Source organism: Lepidochelys kempii, chromosome 1 (assembly GCF_965140285.1).
Source record: "Lepidochelys kempii isolate rLepKem1 chromosome 1, rLepKem1.hap1, whole genome shotgun sequence".
Classification (NCBI taxonomy): Eukaryota; Metazoa; Chordata; order Testudines; family Cheloniidae; genus Lepidochelys; species Lepidochelys kempii.
The window spans coordinates 302,696,627-302,715,421 of NC_136380.1; the positions used below are offsets into that span (position 1 = coordinate 302,696,627).

At 43.4% G+C, this 18,795-nt stretch overlaps 1 protein-coding gene across 5 annotated transcripts in view; it reads right to left on the reverse strand.

The window, feature by feature from the left end:
* The window catches only part of DOCK4 (dedicator of cytokinesis 4), a 426,144-nt gene that overhangs the window by 305,833 nt on the left and 101,516 nt on the right, over window positions 1-18,795 (reverse strand). The window lies entirely within an intron of this gene.

Below are 18,795 nucleotides of genomic sequence, written 5' to 3' on the forward strand. Positions count from 1 at the left end.
TGATACCGGCTGCCAACTAGATATGGAGCCATTGATCACTACCCGTTGAGCCCGACAATCCAGCCAGCTTTCTACCCACCTTGTAGTGCATTCATCCAGCCCATACTTCCTTAACTTGCTGACAAGAATACTGTGGGAGACCGTGTCAAAAGCTTTGCGAAAGTCAAGAAACAATACATCCACTGCTTTCCCTTCATCCACAGAACCAGTAATCTCATCATAAAAGGCGATTAGATTAGTCAGGCATGACCTTCCCTTGGTGAATCCATGCTGACTGTTCCTGATCACTTTCCTCTCATGCAAGTGCTTCAGGATTGACTCTTTGAGGACCTGCTCCATGATTTTTCCAGGGACTGAAGTGAGGCTGACTGGCCTGTAGCTCCCAGGATCCTCCTCCTTCCCTTTTTTAAAGATTGGCACTACATTAGCCTTTTTCCAGTCATCCGGGACTTCCCCGGTTCGCCACGAGTTTTCAAAGATAATGGCCAATGGCTCTGCAATCACAGCCGCCAATTCCTTCAGCACTCTCGGATGCAACTCGTCCGGCCCCATGGACTTGTGCACGTCCAGCTTTTCTAAATAGTCCCTAACCATACAGCTCGTCATAACCCAGAATTAAACTCTGTGCCTACTGTTGCTTTTCACCTATTAAAGTAAGCTATTTGGAGAGCCCTTTTTAATTTTTTTAAACATCTGACAGCAAAAAATGGTAGAAAATTTTATTCTGACATCTGGAAATAGGATCTTTCAAACACACATACTCAGCATGTATGTTATACCATTCCTAAAAAGAAACACAAAATGAAACCGCAGGGTATTTCCATGCCTGCCATCTGTATTAAGGCTTCCTATTTTTACATTGCAATGTTTTAAAATATGTTTTATTTTTATTGCTGCCACTAAACCATTCCCTTTGCTGACTTTGTCCACATACAGATCATTAACAAAAGGTGGTTGGGAGACAGAGAAGGAAGTAGCAAGTTACTGACATCAGTGGAGTGTGTGGGGTGGTGAGAGTGGAAGTAAACAGAAGAACTAAAGAAAAGACTATGAGGGAAAATGGCAAGATGGAAAGAAAAAAATGGGAACTGTAAAAGAAAGGAGGCGGAGAGAGTACTTTCTCCTTTTTTAACTTCTGCAGAACCTCCTGGATCCCAGCCCTCTTGCCTCTGATGGAGTTGTTCCAACCTCTTTTGTATTCTTGTTGGAGTTTACAAGAGCTTCTGTCATTCTCTCTCAACGGTAGTGAACCTTATGTGAAGAGAAGGGTTAAAGACATGACAGGATGACTCTGAAGAGCCCTCTTTCCCTATCCAGGCCCTGTTACACGTTCATTTTACGGATCAACTATTTAACCTTCAGGTTACAGGAGACCAGTCAGTCAAATATTGAGAATGATAATTTCTGGTATTTTTATATCTCCTTGTCCTCTTCCTGCTGAAGAAATTGTGAACTTTCACATTTTGTGTCAAACCCTGGGTAAAAAAGAAGATAAATAATTTGACAATTAAATGGAAGAGGGACACATATCTAAGTTGATCTTGAACCTCTATTCCCCCTGTTTTGGTTCACAAGATGATTTACAACCCCGTAACCCTCCAAAACAAGGTTTGACAAGTGAAAAAGAGGACGTTAACAATTCTTTAAACACTCCAGACTAGCTTTGAAATCAGAGATATGCCCACTACAGTAAATCCACAGCAAATCCTTCCTGGATAAAATTGGTGGAGAAGAGGAATATAGAGGTTATTTCATGGAAAAAATAAAGTTTAGAATAAAACACAAGCTGAATATATGAAAAGGCAGGCTAGCGTTATCATCTGGTCTATCCCCCAAAACAGTCATTTGTGAGCACATCAAATGCAGAGGGCATAAAACAAAGGAACAAGCTAAAATGAAGGGAGGGCAGGGAGAGGTTCAAAGTTGCAATCTAAATTACGTCTGCAGTCCTGCACATGCTAAGGATACCACTGATTGGTCTCAAAATAATCTCAAAATTGAGACTGAAGATGAAAATAAAGACAGGGAAAGGAGTTTAACAGGCATGGATATATGCACTGCATGGTAGACCTAAAAGACCAGGGTTTCATCAATACCACTGCAAGCACCAGCTCTTTAAACAAAAAATAAAAAAAAACAAAACAAAAGTAATGACTATGATCTTACAACAAGCCTGTGAGGTTGGAAAATTATCCTTGATTTAAAATGAGGAAGCTAAGTTATTTGCCCAAAGTTAGACAAGCAGTCTGTGACTGAGCCAAGAATAGATCCCTGGGCCCCAGACTCCTATCCCGTGTCTTAACCACAAGAACATTCTTCCTTTTGTTGCTTTATGATGCAGATTTAACTGGCAAGACATTGGCAATATCCTCTACTGGCAAGACATTAAATCAAGAGCAGAGTGACAAGGGCTTGCACCTATTCTTTGTGCGGACATGTCACTTTAAAACATGAACAATTACAAAATATACTTAATCTGCTGTGGAGCACTTTCAGTTTTCCTTCATTTGTGTTTTTATCAACTACTTAAATCAGCCTAGAAATGGGGAGGTGGAAAATTAAGGATACAGTTCAATTCAACACTCAGCCAGAAGAACAAAACATGGCAATAACCTAAAAGAACTGCTTTGCATTCATCATTTGCCTATTTAGCCTCCTTGCTCCTATCCTGTATTTTTTTTCCACATTCCTCTCGCTGTAGTTAGTAAATAACATGAGTAAAATTATGGAGACACTGGCTAACAAGGTGTTCGCCACAAACTTGCAAAACTGATCTGAGGCCCTTTGATTAGCATAAAAATAACTGTACATTTAAATATACAGAACTACTTTTTTATGAGACTGAACAGCCACCCAATCCAACGGTTATAATCAAGTCTGAGAAAACGGCTTGCTGTCTCTGCTACCAAATTACCCATCTGGGAAAGATTTGCACTTTCCAGGTCTACATCTTAAGTAAATGATAGTAGTTAGAGAAGGAAAAGACTCACTGGGTCATCTAGAATAGACAATCCTCCTGCCAATGCATGGTTATTTCCTACAGTATACTTTTATAGCGCTTTTTCCAGTCTTGTTTAAATGCCAGTCAGTCACTTTCCTGCAATGATTAATCACACAAACAGATCTTACCATTAGCAACTCTTTCCTCAGGTTCAGCCTAAGTTTTCTGTTTCTAATTTCAACCCATCACTCCTAGTTTTATCCCTGATGACACCCTAGACATTTTTTCTCAGCTTTGCTGCAAGCAGCCTGGCACTGGTTATCAATGTACCCCTAAAGTGTAATTTGGTTTACCCAGTTTCTTTCCTGGAAGATAATATGGTCTTGAAACAGGCTGCCAAGGGTCACACATCTCATGTGATACTCACACACTTGATCATCCTGTTGGACATTCCCACAACCCAGGTGGATCCTCATACATCCTTAGGCTATGGACAAGAGCCTCAGTTTCTTTGGCTGGCTGCTAGAGGCTGCTGTTGTGCAGGATTCCTGAGTCCTGGAGGGAAGGTGGGGGCAGAATGAAGAGCTAAAAAAGAATGAAGAGCTGAGAACACAGTCTTGGGGAAGGGGAAGGCTGGGGGAGGGGGGGAAGAAGAGGTATGGCACGGTCTCATAATGGACAGAATGCAGAATATAGGGCTAAAAAGGGATGGAGTAGAATGGGGGAGGCTGCCCTAAGTCCTCCAAACTTTCAACACCCTCAAGTATCTCACTGTCTGTGCAGCACAGCCCCCAGGGCTGTGCCAGGCTCTCTCAGTACCAGTTATTTCTTCACTGCAAGTGGAAGAAGTCTGTGCTGTGCCTGTTAAGCTTCCTGCTAATGACCCATTTGGGGATGAAGGAGGAAAAAGCACAGGATCATGTCTTTAAAGATTGTATCATAATAGGTACATGTAGAAGGGGACAGAATTAAGGGTGCACAGCCAACCTAGGTTTGGCATTTTCCAACTTTCTAGCAGGTGACTTTGCAAACTTCATGTTACGTTACAAGAGTTTGTGTGTGTGAGATTACAATAAAAATAAAACCTTCCTACAGTTAGCACGTATTGGGGGACGCTAGGCACTAGGGCATGGCTAAAAGGTTACAAGGCCCTACACCTGTAGGTCTCCAGTTTGATGTCTGGTGGCCCTTATCTGAGAGGGGTTAGGTGGGTTCTTACGTCCAACTACTGCAGCACTAACTCACCACTGTAATTTGCACTAACTGATAGACTCAATAATTCAATGGGTCGTGGAGGGAAAACAACTCATTATCCCAAGCAGAAGCCTCCACCCCGGCCCCTAGATCAGGGATGAGTCATGCTGGCAGGGAAGTGTGTATGTGTTGGAAACTTGCCCTGTCCCTGCCCTGCAAAATAAATAGAAGATTTCATTCTGTAGGGCTGCCCTTCACCACCTGCGAAACACTTGACACCTATGAATCCTCACGTACATGCTGTCCCCCCAGCTAGGCAGAAGAAATGCACAGTACAGTCCACTAAGTAACAAAGCATCATTAAGGCCCTCCTCTTCGGAGTACACCTCCCTGAAAAGGGCTTCCATATATAAAGAAAACATCCTTACAACAAATCATCATCATCATTCCATTTATATATTACAATAATGTCCAAATACCTCAGGCAGGATCAAGGGCCAATATAGGAGTCTGAGATTCCAAAACAGTATCTTGAAGAAATAAGAAAATAAATATTCTTTCCCGCTGACACTATATATATTAAGTGCTGTACAAACATATATATATATATATATATATATAAAAACACACACACACACATATTATATTTGTACAGCACTTAACACAATGGGAATCCTAACTGGGGTCTCTAGGTGCTGCCATAATACAAACAGTAACAAATAATAAAAGCAGCTCTGGCTCTCTGCGAAAACTTGTTAAACAAAGAACAACAACAAAAGCTTGCTTCAGGTGCTCTGGAAGTTTATTTTTGTTGAATTGCATTCTCTACCATGCTAAAATGCTTGCCATGTCACCAACTTTGATTTATATGCACATACAAGGTGAGCAGCATTGGCGACTAGAGATTCCCAAACTGAGTCAGACAGAATGTAGTCTACCAAAAAAAAAAAAAAAAAAACCATGGTTCATTATGAGTTAATATTGCCCACAACAGACATTTCCTCCTCAATCCTAAGCACCCAAAGTTGCAGTTACACAAATTCCCTCAAGATTAAGGAAGACATGAAGCAGGGAGAGAATGTAAAACAGCAAGAAATTATGGATTTTTCAGCCAACACAGAAGGTCACTCTGAGACAGCTCTTTGCATCCTTGGGCAGATCTTTAGTGTCATACACATCACCCAATACGATCAGTCTGGCTTTAGGCTTTATAGAAAACATCATTACCCAGGCAGAGAGAAAGAGATAGTTAAGTAGGAATTTATTCAGAAAAAAGGAAAAAAAGTAGACAGACAACAGTGAATCCAGTTTCTCTTTCCACTCTTACACTTAAGACACAGTCAGACTAACCTACCTCCTACAACAGGAGCAATATTTGAGCCTTGTCTGCATTAAGATTTTAGCCACTGGTGTAGCTGCATTGGTGCAAACGTCTAGTGCACACATTCTGCTCTGGTGAAAACTGACTTGCACCAGTGCAGCGCATCTACATCAGAGGTTTTGCACTGGTGCAGCTACACCAGTAATTGATATCTATAGTATAGACAAACCTTAAGTCTTTGCATGACAAATCTGTATTGCATATCTCACAAGCAGGAGAAAGTTTCATGTTTAAGTGTATTTTTCCATTTTTTTTTAAATCCGTTCTCTGTCCAAAAATTCCCTTTCAAGACTCTCTTAACCTGCTCTATGAAATATCTTATAGAAGGTTGCTAACATGCTTGCATCATTCAGACCCATATTATACATATAGTCTCTCATACTGAATCCTAGCTACTAAATAGCATTCTCCTCCACTCAAGCCTTCTGCAAGAGGAAGTGGATAAAGACTTCCAAAATATCCAGGATCAGAGAAAGGCACAATAGACAAAACCAGCTCTGATTATTTAAATTTCAGGTAAATTTTCTTAGCTGATACCAGTACTGAACACATACAATTCCACATACACGTCTATCAGTCCATTTTACTGTAGAAAAAAAAATCTAAAAGCCAACATTGGAATTTCTTGAAGCCTTAACTTTTTTTCTTTAGTGATAAAGCTAATACTCATGCAAAGCTGTTGTTACAACACAACAGAGACTGCTGTAGGCAGAGGCACAAAGCTATTGCTTCCCTTCATGAGGGAATATTTTCACATACTGTTGTGCATTTATTTTTACATAAGACTGGATTTCATTTTTAAACACAGGAAAAATAACTGATTTACAGTCTCACGTTTCTCTGGGCAGCCACTTTCCCCCTCAGGTCTAAAGGGAAGCTACAAGCTTGCTTTCATCATAGGGTTGCCAACTTTCTACTTGCACAAAACTGAACATCCTTGCCCCACCCATGCCGCACCCCTTTTCTGAGGACCCATCCCCCACTCACTCCATTCCCGCTCCCGCCCCCATCGCTCGCTTTCCCCACCCTCACTCACTCGCTCATTTTCACTGGGCTGGCTCAGGGGCTGGGGTGTGGGCTCCAGGGTGGGGCCAGAAATGAGGAGTTCAGAGTGCAGGAGGGGGTTCCAGGCTGAGGCAGTGGGTTGGGATGCGAGATGGGGTGAGGGATCCAACTGGGGGCGGGGCCAGGGATGAGGGGTTTGAGGTGTTGGAGGGGGCTCCAGGCTGGGGGGTGGAGCCAAGGGGTTCAGAGTATGGGAGGGGGCTCCAGGCTGAGGCAGGGGGTTGGGGTGTGGGAGGAGATACGAGCTCTGGGCTGGGGTGCACGTTTTGGGGTGTGGTCAGAAATGAGGGAGGGGGCTCCGGGCTGGGACCGAGGGGTTTGGAGGGTGGGAGGGGGATCAGGCCTGGGGAAGGGGGTTGTGGTGGGGGGCTTGGGGTGTAGGAGGATGCTCCAGGCTGGGAGTGAGGGGTTCAGAGGGTGGGAGGGAGATCAGTGCTGGGGCACAGGATTGGGGCATGGGAGGGGGTCAGGTGTTCAGGCTCTGGATGGCGCTTACCTCAAGCAGCTCCCAGAAGCAGCGGTATGTCCCCCCTCCAGCTCCCATGCACTGGCTCCTATGCAGGCAACTCTGTGCACTGCCTGATCCGCAGGCACCGCCCCTGCAGCTCCCATTGGCTGTGATTCCCGGCCAATGGGAGCTGCAGGGGCAGCAATTGGGGTGGGGGCAGCATGCGGAGCTTCCTGGGAGTCCCTACGCGTAGGAGGGATATGCTGGCTCCTTCCTGGGAGCCACACAACATGGAGGCTAGCAGGGAGCCTGCCAGCCCCGCTGCGTGGCGTCGCCAATGGTGCTGACTGGAGCCACCAGGATCCCTTTTCAACCAGGTGTTCCAGTCAAGAACCGGACACCTGGTCACTCTATTTCATCATAACGTAATTTAACAAGCCATAGAGACTAACCAATTTATTTGAGCATGAGCTTTCGTGAGCTACAGCTCACTTCATCGGATGCATACCGTGGAAACTACAGAAGACATTATATACACACAGAGACCATGAAACAATACCTCCTCCCAAATCCAGGTTCTCTCACTCCCTCACCCCCCTCCAAAAACCGCACACACAAACTCACTCTCCTGCTGGTAATAGCTTATCCAAAGTGACCACTCTCCCTACAATGTGCATGATAATCAAGGTGGGCCATTTCCAGCACAAATCCAGGTTTTCTCACCCCCCCACCCCCATACACACACAAACTCACTCTCCTGCTGGTAATAGCTTATCTAAAGTGATCATCAAGTTGGGCCATTTCCAGCACAAATCCAGGTTTTCTCACCCTCCGCCCACCCCACCCCCCACAAACTCACTCTCCTGCTGGTAATAGCCCATCCAAAGTGACCGCTCTCCCTACAATGTGCATGATAATCAAGGTGGGCCATTTCCAGCACAGATCCAGGCTTTCTCACCCCGCCCCCCCACCCCCCGGGGAACACATACACACACAAACTCACTCTCCTGCTGGCACTAGCTCATCCAAACTGACCACTCTCCAAGTTTAAATCCAAGTTTAACCAGAACGTCGGGGGGGGGGGGGGAGGAAAAAACAAGGGGAAATAGGCTACCTTGCATAATGACTTAGCCACTCCCAGTCTCTATTTAAGCCTAAATTAATAGTATCCAATTTGCAAATGAATTCCAAGTCAGCAGTTTCTCGCTGGAGTCTAGATTTGAAGTTTTTTTTTTGTAAGATAGCGACCTTCATGTCTGTGATTGCGTGACCAGAGAGATTGAAGTGTTCTCCGACTGGTTTATGAATGTTATAATTCTTGACATCTGATTTGTGTCCATTTATTCTTTTACGTAGAGACTGTCCAGTTGGACCAATGTAAATGGCAGAGGGGCATTGCTGGCACATGATGGCATATATCACATTGGTGGATGTGCAGGTGAACGAACCTCTGATAGTGTGGCTAATGTTATTAGGCCCTGTGATGGTGTCCCCTGAATAGATATGTGGGCACAGTTGGCAACGGGCTTTGTTGCAAGGATAGGTTCCTGGGTTAGTGGTTCTGTTGTGTGGTATGTGGTTGTTGGTGAGTATTTGCTTCAGGTTGCGGGGCTGTCTGTAGGCAAGGACTGGCCTGTCTCCCAAGATTTGTGAGAGTGTTGGGCCATCCTTCAGAATAGGTTGTATATCCTTAATAATGCGTTGGAGGGGTTTTAGTTGGGGGCTGAAGGTGACGGCTAGTGGAGAGTGGTCAGTTTGGATGAGCTATTGCCAGCAGGAGAGTGAGTTTGTGTGTGTGGTTTTTGGAGGGGGGTGAGGGGGTGAGAGAACCTAGATTTGTGCAGGAAATGGCCCACCTTGATTATCATACACATTGTGAAGAGAGTGGTCACTTTGGATGGGCTATTACCAGCAGGAGAGTGAGTTTGGGGGGTGGGGGCGTGGGCGGAGGGTGAGAAAACCTGGATTTGTGCTAGAAATGGCCCAACTTGATGATCACTTTGGATAAGCTATTACCAGCAGGAGAGTGAGTTTGTGTGTGTGTATGGCCCTGTATGTTACAGGGACAAACCATCCTGATGAGTCGAAAGAATAGTAAATATGGCAGGCGACCAGCTTGGCTTAATGGTGAAATCCTAGCAGATCTTAAACATAAAAAAGAAGCTTACAAGAAGTGGAAGGTTGGACATATGACCAGGGAAGAGTATAAAAATATTGCTCGGGCATGTAGGAATGTTATCAGGAGGGCCAAATCGCACCTGGAGCTGCAGCTAGCCAGAGATGTCAAGAGTAACAAGAAGGGTTTCTTCAGGTATGTTGACAACAAGAAGAAAGCCAAGGAATGTGTGGGACCCTTACTGAATGAGGGAGGCAACCTAGTGACAGAGGATGTGGAAAAAGCTAATGTACTCAATGCTTTTTTTGCCTCTGTTTTCACTAACAAGGTCAGCTCCCAGACTGCTGCGCTGGGCATCACAAAATGCGGAAGAGATGGCCAGCCCTCTGTGGAGATAGAGGCGGTTAGGGACTATTTAGAAAAGCTGGCACAAGTCCATGGGGCCGGACGAGTTGCATCCAAGAGTGCTGAAGGAATTGGCGGCTGTGATTGCAGAGCCACTGGCCATTATCTTTGAAAACTCGTGGCGAACCGGGGAAGTCCCGGATGACTGGAAAAAGGCTAATGTAGTGCCAATCTTTAAAAAAGGGAAGAAGGAGGATCCTGGGAACTACAGGCCAGTCAGCCTCACCTCAGTCCCTGGAAAAATCATGGAGCAGGTCCTCAAAGAATCAATCCTGAAGCACTTGCATGAGAGGAAAGTGATCAGGAACAGCCAGCATGGATTCACCAAGGGAAGGTCATGCCTGACTAATCTAATCGCCTTTTATGATGAGATTACTGGTTCTGTGGATGAAGGGAAAGCAGTGGATGTATTGTTTCTTGACTTTAGCAAAGCTTTTGACACGGTCTCCCATAGTATTCTTGTCAGCAAGTTAAGGAAGTATGGGCTGGATGAATGCACTATAAGGTGGGTAGAAAGCTGGCTAAATTGTCGGGCTCAACGGGTAGTGATCAATGGCTCCATGTCTAGTTGGCAGCCGGTATCAAGTGGAGTGCCCCAAGGGTTGGTCCTGGGGCCGGTTTTATTCAATATCTTCATAAATGATCTGGAGGATGGTGTGGATTGCACTCTCAGCAAATTTGCGGATGATACTAAACTGGGAGGAGTGGTAGATACGCTGGAGGGGAGGGATAGGATACAGAAGGACCTAGACCAATTGGAAGATTGGGCCAAAAGGAATCTGATGAGGTTCAATAAGGATAAGTGCAGGGTCCTGCACTTAGGACGGAAGAACCCAATGCACAGCTACAGACTAGGGACCGAATGGCTAGGCAGCAGTTCTGCGGAAAAGGACCTAGGGGTGACAGTGGACGAGAAGCTGGATATGAGTCAGCAGTGTGCCCTTGTTGCCAAGAAGGCCAATGGCATTTTGGGATGTATAAGTAGGGGCATAGCGAGCAGATCGAGGGACGTGATTGTTCCCCTCTATTCGACATTGGTGAGGCCTCATCTGGAGTACTGTGTCCAGTTTTGGGCCCCACACTTCAAGAAGGATGTGGATAAATTGGAGAGAGTCCAGCGAAGGGCAACAAAAATGATTAGGGGACTGGAACACATGAGTTATGAGGAGAGGCTGAGGGAGCTGGGATTGTTTAGCCTGCAGAAGAGAAGAATGAGGGGGGATTTGATAGCTGCTTTCAACTACCTGAAAGGGGGTTCCAAAGAGGATGGATCTAGACTGTTCTCAATGGTAGCAGATGACAGAACGAGGAGTAATGGTCTCAAGTTGCAGTGGGGGAGGTTTAGATTGGATATTAGGAAAAACTTTTTCTCTAAGAGGGTGGTGAAACACTGGAATGCGTTACCTAGGGAGGTGGTAGAATCTCCTTCCTTAGAGGTTTTTAAGGTCAGGCTTGACAAAGCCCTGGCTGGGATGATTTAACTGGGAATTGGTCCTGCTTTGAGCAGGGGGTTGGACTAGATGACCATCTGGGGTCCCTTCCAACCCTGATATTCTATGATTCTATATGGGGGTGGCGGGGGTAAGAAAACCTGGATTTGTGCTGGAAATGGCCCACCTTGATTATCATGCACATTGTAGGGAGAGCGGTCACTTTGGATGGGCTATTACCAGCAGGAGAGTGAGTTTGTGTGTGTGGTTTTTGGAGGGGAGTGAGGGAGTGAGAGAACCTGGATTTGGGAGGAGGTATTGTTTCATGGCCTCTATGTGTATATAATGTCTTCTGTAGTTTCCACGGTATGCATCCGATGAAGTGAGCTGTAGCTCATGAAATCTCATGCTCAAATAAATTGGTTAGTCTCTAATGTGCCACAAGTACTCCTTTTCTTTTTGCGAAGACAGACTAACACGGCTGTTACTCTGAAACCTGTTAACAAGCCATGTAACTTTCAATAAATTAGAGCCAGCATCCCACAGCTAATAATTATTCAGTCTGTGTGGTATGGCGGCAGCACACAAATCACTGGATCAAACTTAAGAACGTAGTTTCCTTGATAGTTTCTGAAACCTGAACTTCATGTATATTCTAGCACAGGATAAATAAAGACAAAAGCCAAACATACCATTCCACACTAAATCAGTTCTTTCATCTTCAGCACTATAGAGTTGTGATTATAAATGACATCTTAGTAAAGCATAAAGAACACACTTCCACCATTAGGCTGCTTGCTAGTAAAATTACCTTTCACTACAGAGATATTAGCAGGCAGATTTATTTCAATAGCTTACATACCACAAGAAGGGAAGTCTGAACTAGTTCTGCACATTTTTCATGCATGCTTTGCAGATCCAAGACATGTGGTTTCCTTGACTATTTATAGTACTCCACTTCAAGACCCTCTGGACGAGGTTTTTGCACACAAGTTTTGAAAAACCTAAATATGCCAAGCTGGTCTGGTTTCCGGACACACTTCCAAAAAAAAAAATCTATCTCAGTGTGAATATTGACTTTATTCTCTTAATTTTTATTAATTAATCTGAGTCTTAAAGAACTCTACACTCTTGTTACTAAAATAACATTAAAAGAATATCAAAACCCATTTTCCATGTCAAATAGTTGCTGCTAATAGACATTCACTTAGAAGGAGATTTGAAATTCATACTTTGAAAATTGTTAACAGCATACATTAGTCTGTGCTTCTTCCATAAAGAGAATGCAAAATATTTTTTAAAAAAATATGACTGGATATGACCATAGAATCATAGAATATCAGGGTTGGAAGGGACCTCAGGAGGTCATCTAGTCCAACCCCCTGCTCAAAGCAGGACCAATCCCCAACTAAATCAACCCAGCCAGGGCTTTGTCAAGCCTAACCTTAAAAACTTCTAAGAAAGGAGATTCCACCACCTCCCTAGGTAACGCATTCCAGTGTTTCACCACCCTCCTAGTGAAAAAGTTTTTCCTAATATCCAACCTAAACCTCCCCCCTGCAACTTGAGACCATTACTCCTCGTTCTGTCATCAGCTATCCCTGAGAACAGTCTAGATCCATCCTCTTTGGAACCCCCTTTCAGGTAGTTGAAAGCAGCTATCAAATCCCCCCTCATTCTTCTCTTCTGCAGACTAAACAATCCCAGCTCCCTCAGCCTCTCCTCATAACTCATGTGTTCCAGTCCCCTAATCATTTTTGTTGCCCTCCGCTGGACTCTTTCCAATTTTTCCACATCCTTCTTGTAGTGTGAGGCCCAAAACTGGACACAGTACTCCAGATGAGGCCTCACCAATGTCGAATAGAGGGGAACGATCACGTCCCTTGATCTGCTCTCTATGCCCCTATGTATATATCCCAAAATGCCATTGGCCTTCTTGGCAACAAGGGCACGCGGTTGACTCATATCCAGCTTCTTGTCCACTGTAACCCCTAGGTCCTTTTCCGCAGAACTGGTGCCGAGCCATTCGGTCCCTAGTCTGTAGCGGTGCATGGGATTCTTCCGTCCTAAGTGCAGGACTCTGCACTTGTCCTTGTTGAACCTCATCAGATTTCTTTTGGCCCAATCCTCTAATTTGTCTAGGGCCCTCTGTATCCTATCCCTACCCTCCAGCATATCTACCTCTCCTCCCAGTTTAGTGTCATCTGCAAACTTGCTGAGGGTGCAATCCACACCATCCTCCAGATCATTTATGAAGATATTGAACAAAACCGGCCCCAGGACCAACCCTTGGGGCACTCCACTTGATACCGCCTGCCAACTAGACATGGAGCCATTGATCACTACCCGCTGAGCCCGACAATCTAGCCAACTTTCTATCCACCTTATAGTCCATTCATCCAGCCCATACTTCATACTGATGCTGCTACTTTATTTCCAAAAGTACTCAACAAAGACTTTGGACATCTTTTTCTCATTTGATCAACATGCCTGACACCACTGAATGTGCAGTAGACGAACATGTTTGATTTTATTGCATGTGAAGCTGGTGAGGAAGGGGGATGGGAAAAAAATCAATAGGGCAGTGCAAGGAGGGAGCTGAACAACTGAACTCTGTCCCATTTTCTATGTAAAGTAGGTTAGTAAAGTTGTCACAGCCAAAAGCAAACTAATTCTTTACTAAAAAAGAATTTTTTATTTGAGCATAAATAAATTTTTTAGTCTCTAAGGTGCCACAAGTGCTCCTTTTCTTTTTGCAAATACAGACTAACACGGCTGCTACTCTGAAACCAAATTCTTTACTAAAGTTTTTCAGCATTTAAAATCTGCTTGACTTTTTCACCTTCCTCGTTCCCCCACCCCCAAATTGCAACCAAGCTATTAATGTACTAATTAAAAAACCCTAGGTAGCTATATTACCTATATAGTAATTGCACATCAACAGAAAGGTTTAAAAGAAGGTAAGTGAAACTAGTGATTAATGTTAAGAGAATACTTACAAGAAATAGTAGTATATAGTCTACACATGGAATATTCAATAAAAAAATGTAACAAGCGAAACTGATTTTTGTTGTTTCTCAATATTTTAAGAATCCTCAAAAAAGATGTTTGAACAGACCAGTTTCAGAGATATATACACACACACACACACACACACACAAGCAGGTATGTGTTTTCGTATCTTGCTTTTCCTCACTAGTATTATTTATAAAGAAAGAACTCTTCCAGTAACAAAAAACAGTAGAAGAACCTCAGAGTTACGAACAGCTTGGGAATGGAGGTTATTCCTAACTCTGAAATGTTCGTAACTCTGAACAAAATGTTAGGGTTGTTCTTTCAAAAGTTTACAACTGAACATTGACTTAATACAACTTTGGAACTTTACTATGCAGAAGAAAAGCGCTGCTCCCCTCTCTCCCCTTTTTAGTAGTTTACGTTTAACACAGTACTGTTCTGTATTTGCTTTGGCGGGGGGCAGGGCGTTTCTCTGCTGCTGCCTGATTGCGTACTTCGGTTCCAAATGAAGTGTGTGGCTGACTGTTCAATTTGTAACTCTGGTGTTCATAGCTCTGAGATTCTACTGTACACAGTCCATTCTACGCAATATATGCTTATGAAGCATCCTTGTCATACATTACACAGGCACTCCCAATACCAGGCACGTATAGCATAATGCACTAGCCATGTCAGCAGTAATGCTTTGTCTTCACCAAATCCCTTAAATCTCACCATTACTGAAACAAAATTAACAATTTTGCTCATAAGTGCACCAAACTCTGCGTACACTCAGGTTGATCTATAAAAGCATGAATGATGCATGAAGTACTTTGCCTTGTACAATGTTGAGCAAGGAGCTAGGGAAGTACACTTTAGTTGAAGCAGTGCCATCCCAGACCTTGAATAACTGCTCTATCACCACCTTGTTTCACTGCAATTGTTCAGTGCACAACCACCTCTGCATGGAAAACCCATGACAACTGAATACAATATTAAATTGAGAAACTTTTTTACAAGGTTTATTACTGCTACGGTAGGTTTGTAAAGGTTATAGTCATTAGTTTCTGTACTTATTAGCATGTATAATGAGAGCTATAGTCTCCTGCTGATACACCTGTGTAGCTATTGTTATAGCTGAAGACAGATGCAAGAGGCCCAATTCTGTGAGGCACTGAGCAACTGGAACTCCTACTGACTTTAATGGGAGTTCAGGGTACTTGGCACATTGTAGAATTGGGCTGAAAAAGGGAAATTGCCCCCTGCAGGATTATAAACTGAAAAATAATTTTAACAGAGAGTTAACTGGATTTAGGAGACCATTAATTCACAGGACGTTCCCCCCCCCCCCACCGCAACAGTTCGTATAAATTAATTTAATGATTCTATATGCACTGGTTGAACAAGTGCTCAGTTCCCAAAAAAAAGCTGTCTAGTGGGGCTGTATGAACCCGAGTAACAAGACCGAGTTTTTCACCTCTAAATCATCAATCTGAAAGCTACAAGATTAACAGTGATTAACTTTCCCCTCATGATGGCTGTTCAATAGCCTGTGCAAAATGAATTGGTGATCTTGAATGAGTTCCAAACAGACAGACACTCATGTCACAAAAACAATTACTGGCTCCCTTATTGGCAGTCTCAAAGAGGCATGGAGACTGAAGTAACCGCTTGTCCTTAGAGAAGATCCATCCAGGTTAGGGTTTGGGCATATTGGCAAGGAAGAGAGCTTGGACTCTTGGTGCCTGTACTTTACCTGCCCTGGAGAAAAAAAGACTTCAGTTTCCTGGGTTATCAATCCACACCTTCACAACCAACACAATTCACAGTTTACTAAAACAAAAACAGAACCACCAAAAAAACCATGGTAATTCAAAACACAAAATAAAATGCATGTGCTACCTACAATGGAGCTATTGCCACAGATACAATAAAAAGTATTTTCTAGTACAGGGAAAGTTAAGATTGTTACATCTGAAACTTTCCAGATACTTTAGTGTAAAGGCTTTAATTAAGCAGAAACAAAGTGGAGAATAATATTGCTTAATATCCTGTTTACCTTCAGGTGAAATGAGGGAGAATTAATTCTTTAACTCGGAGACAATATACAAAGGAAAGATTAAGTATAACTATGATTTTTTAATCTCACTCACACTAATTAGGATTTTATTCAGACATTCTTAATTGACGTACAGCATCGGCTAGCCTAAGAGTTTTGGTGCCTATGGATCACTGTCCAGTTTTCACCTTCCTTCCCACAAAGCTTACACATCTACAATATTTTATAAAGAAAATTAGCTAGGAAGCTAATAAAGGAAATAAACTAAGTGGACTCCAAAACACTTATGCTGCTCACCAGGATTTATTCCAAGACAGGAGGAGGAAATGAAATAATGCATGATCATAGAGGGCGATCAGCCCAAATTGATGTATGTAAGATTCAGAGACAGCATAAAGGATGGGATGCAGGGGAAGGTCTTTCTGCCCCATTTTGGCTTCTTTACAACGTATAATAAGACAAGTTTTCTGTTTTGCTTACAATCCCCCTCCCTGCCCATACAAAGAAGAATGGGAGGGGGAGGACTCTCAGTGGTGGCGGACTGTGTTCACACACATGCTTTTAAAAACACAAACACAAGAAATTCAGATTTTGGCGACCCTGTTTTCCTGGAAGTCTCTAGGGATGGCAGGAGAACAGGTAGGATATCAATCAAGTGATGCCTGACAGAGAGTGTAAGTGATCTGTTTGATGGGAGGTTCAACATCCTCTGTCTCTTCAATCATAGACTGAAAAGCTCCCATTACACAGAATCCCCTAAGAAAACATCTAGCAAAGCCATAGAAAACCAAGCTTGACATTCCTGATAGTTTAAGATAAAACTGCAAGAAGCAAAAAAAGCCAAACTTTTCAAGCTTTCTTTATTCATCATACAGCAGGAATTCAGGGGGAGGCCAACAATCCCTATTTCTATCTCCTTTGTAGGTCACTTATCAGGTAAAATCCTATTTTCTACATTTTCAGATTCACCAGTTGTCATAAATATAAAGGGAAGGGTAAACCCCTTTGAAATCCCTCCTGGCCAGGGGAAGCTCCTCTCACCTGTAAAGGGTTAAGAAGCTAAAGGTAACCTCGCTGGCACCTGACCAAAATGACCAATGAGGAGACAAGATACTTTCAAAAGCTGGGAGGAGGGAGAGAAACAAAGGGTCTGTGTCTGTCTGTAGTCGTCTTGGCCAGGGACAGAACAGGAATGGAGTCTTACAACTTTTAGTAAGTAATCTAGCTAGGTATGTGTTAGATTATGATTTCTTTAAATGGCTGAGAAAAGAATTGTGCTGAATAGAATAACTATTTCTGTCTGTGTATCTTTTTTGTAACTTAAGGTTTTGCCTAGAGGGGTTCTCTATGTTTTTGAATCTAATTACCCTGTAAGATATCTACCATCCTGATTTTACAGGGGGGATTTCTTTATTTCTATTTACTTCTATTTTTTATTAAAAGTCTTCTTGTAAAAAACTGAATGCTTTTTCATTGTTCTCAGATCCAAGGGTTTGGGTCTGTGGTCACCTATGCAAATTGGTGAGGCTTTTTATCCAACATTTCCCAGGAAAGGGGGAGTGCAAGTGTTGGGAGGATTGTTCATTGTTCTTAAGATCCAAGGGTCTGGGTCTGTAGTCACCTAGGCAAATTGGTGAGGCTTTTTACCAAACCTTGTCCAGGAAGTGGGGTGCAAGGTTTTGGGAAGTATTTTGGGGGGAAGGACGTGTCCAAACAGCTCTTCCCCAGTAACCAGTATTAGTTTGGTGGTGGTAGCGGCCAGTCCAAGGATAACGGGGGTAATATTTTGTACCTTGGGGAAGTTTTGACCTAAGCTGGTAAAGATAAGCTTAGGAGGTTTTTCATGCAGGTCCCCACATCTGTACCCTAGAGTTCAGAGTGGGGGAGGAACCGTGACACCAGTCCAGGGCACTATTTGGATCTGCATAGCAATCTCCTTTAGCTGAAATTAACAGGGAAGGGAAAATTACGATTACCACCATTCTGAGAATTCATTAGCTTCTGAAAAGGGAAGTTGGGACCAATAGATTATCCCCTTACATACTCTCTGCAGTTTTACTACAACAGATTAAATGATCTAATGGGTTTTACACAGTGCCTACTGCAGGGCTTTTTACACCTCCCTCTGAAGTATCTGGCTCCGGGCACTCTTGCAGACAGGATATTGGGCTAGATGGAATTCCTATATTCCTAGAGCTAGAGGGGCTTAAAAGCTTTTCTTCACCTATTTATAGTTATTAATAACAGGAACATCTCATCTCCTGAATTGTCAGCTAAGAAAATTTTCTTGCCTTCTGCGGAGCTTTCCACAATCAGGCCTCTTGGCCCAGTAAGTCATTATAAAGCACTAGTGCCAGGAAGGAACCAAGAGTAACGTACAGGTCTGAATGAATTCCCCACTTCATGGCAATATTGGCCTGCTAACAATATTGGCACCACAGAGTGAATGGGGTTTGGGAAAGCTGAAGAGGCTGAACCCATGCCTATTCACTGTATCTACATGTAGGATACATGCAAGACCTTCCCTCCTGCCTCTTGGTCCTCTCCCTCCCTCCCACAGTTAGGAGTGTTTTAACAAGGGGAGCGGTGAGGAAACCATGCAAATGCACTTAAAGTAGATGAGCTAGAAGCAGTCAGAGTAGCATGAAGTAAACGTCTACTGCGGGATTTCAATCTCTTGATTTTCTTTGAAATAATCAGAGAATTTTCTTTCCTCAGAGCTGGAGTCAAAACTGGTAACATGGTTATTGGCTGGGCAGAGT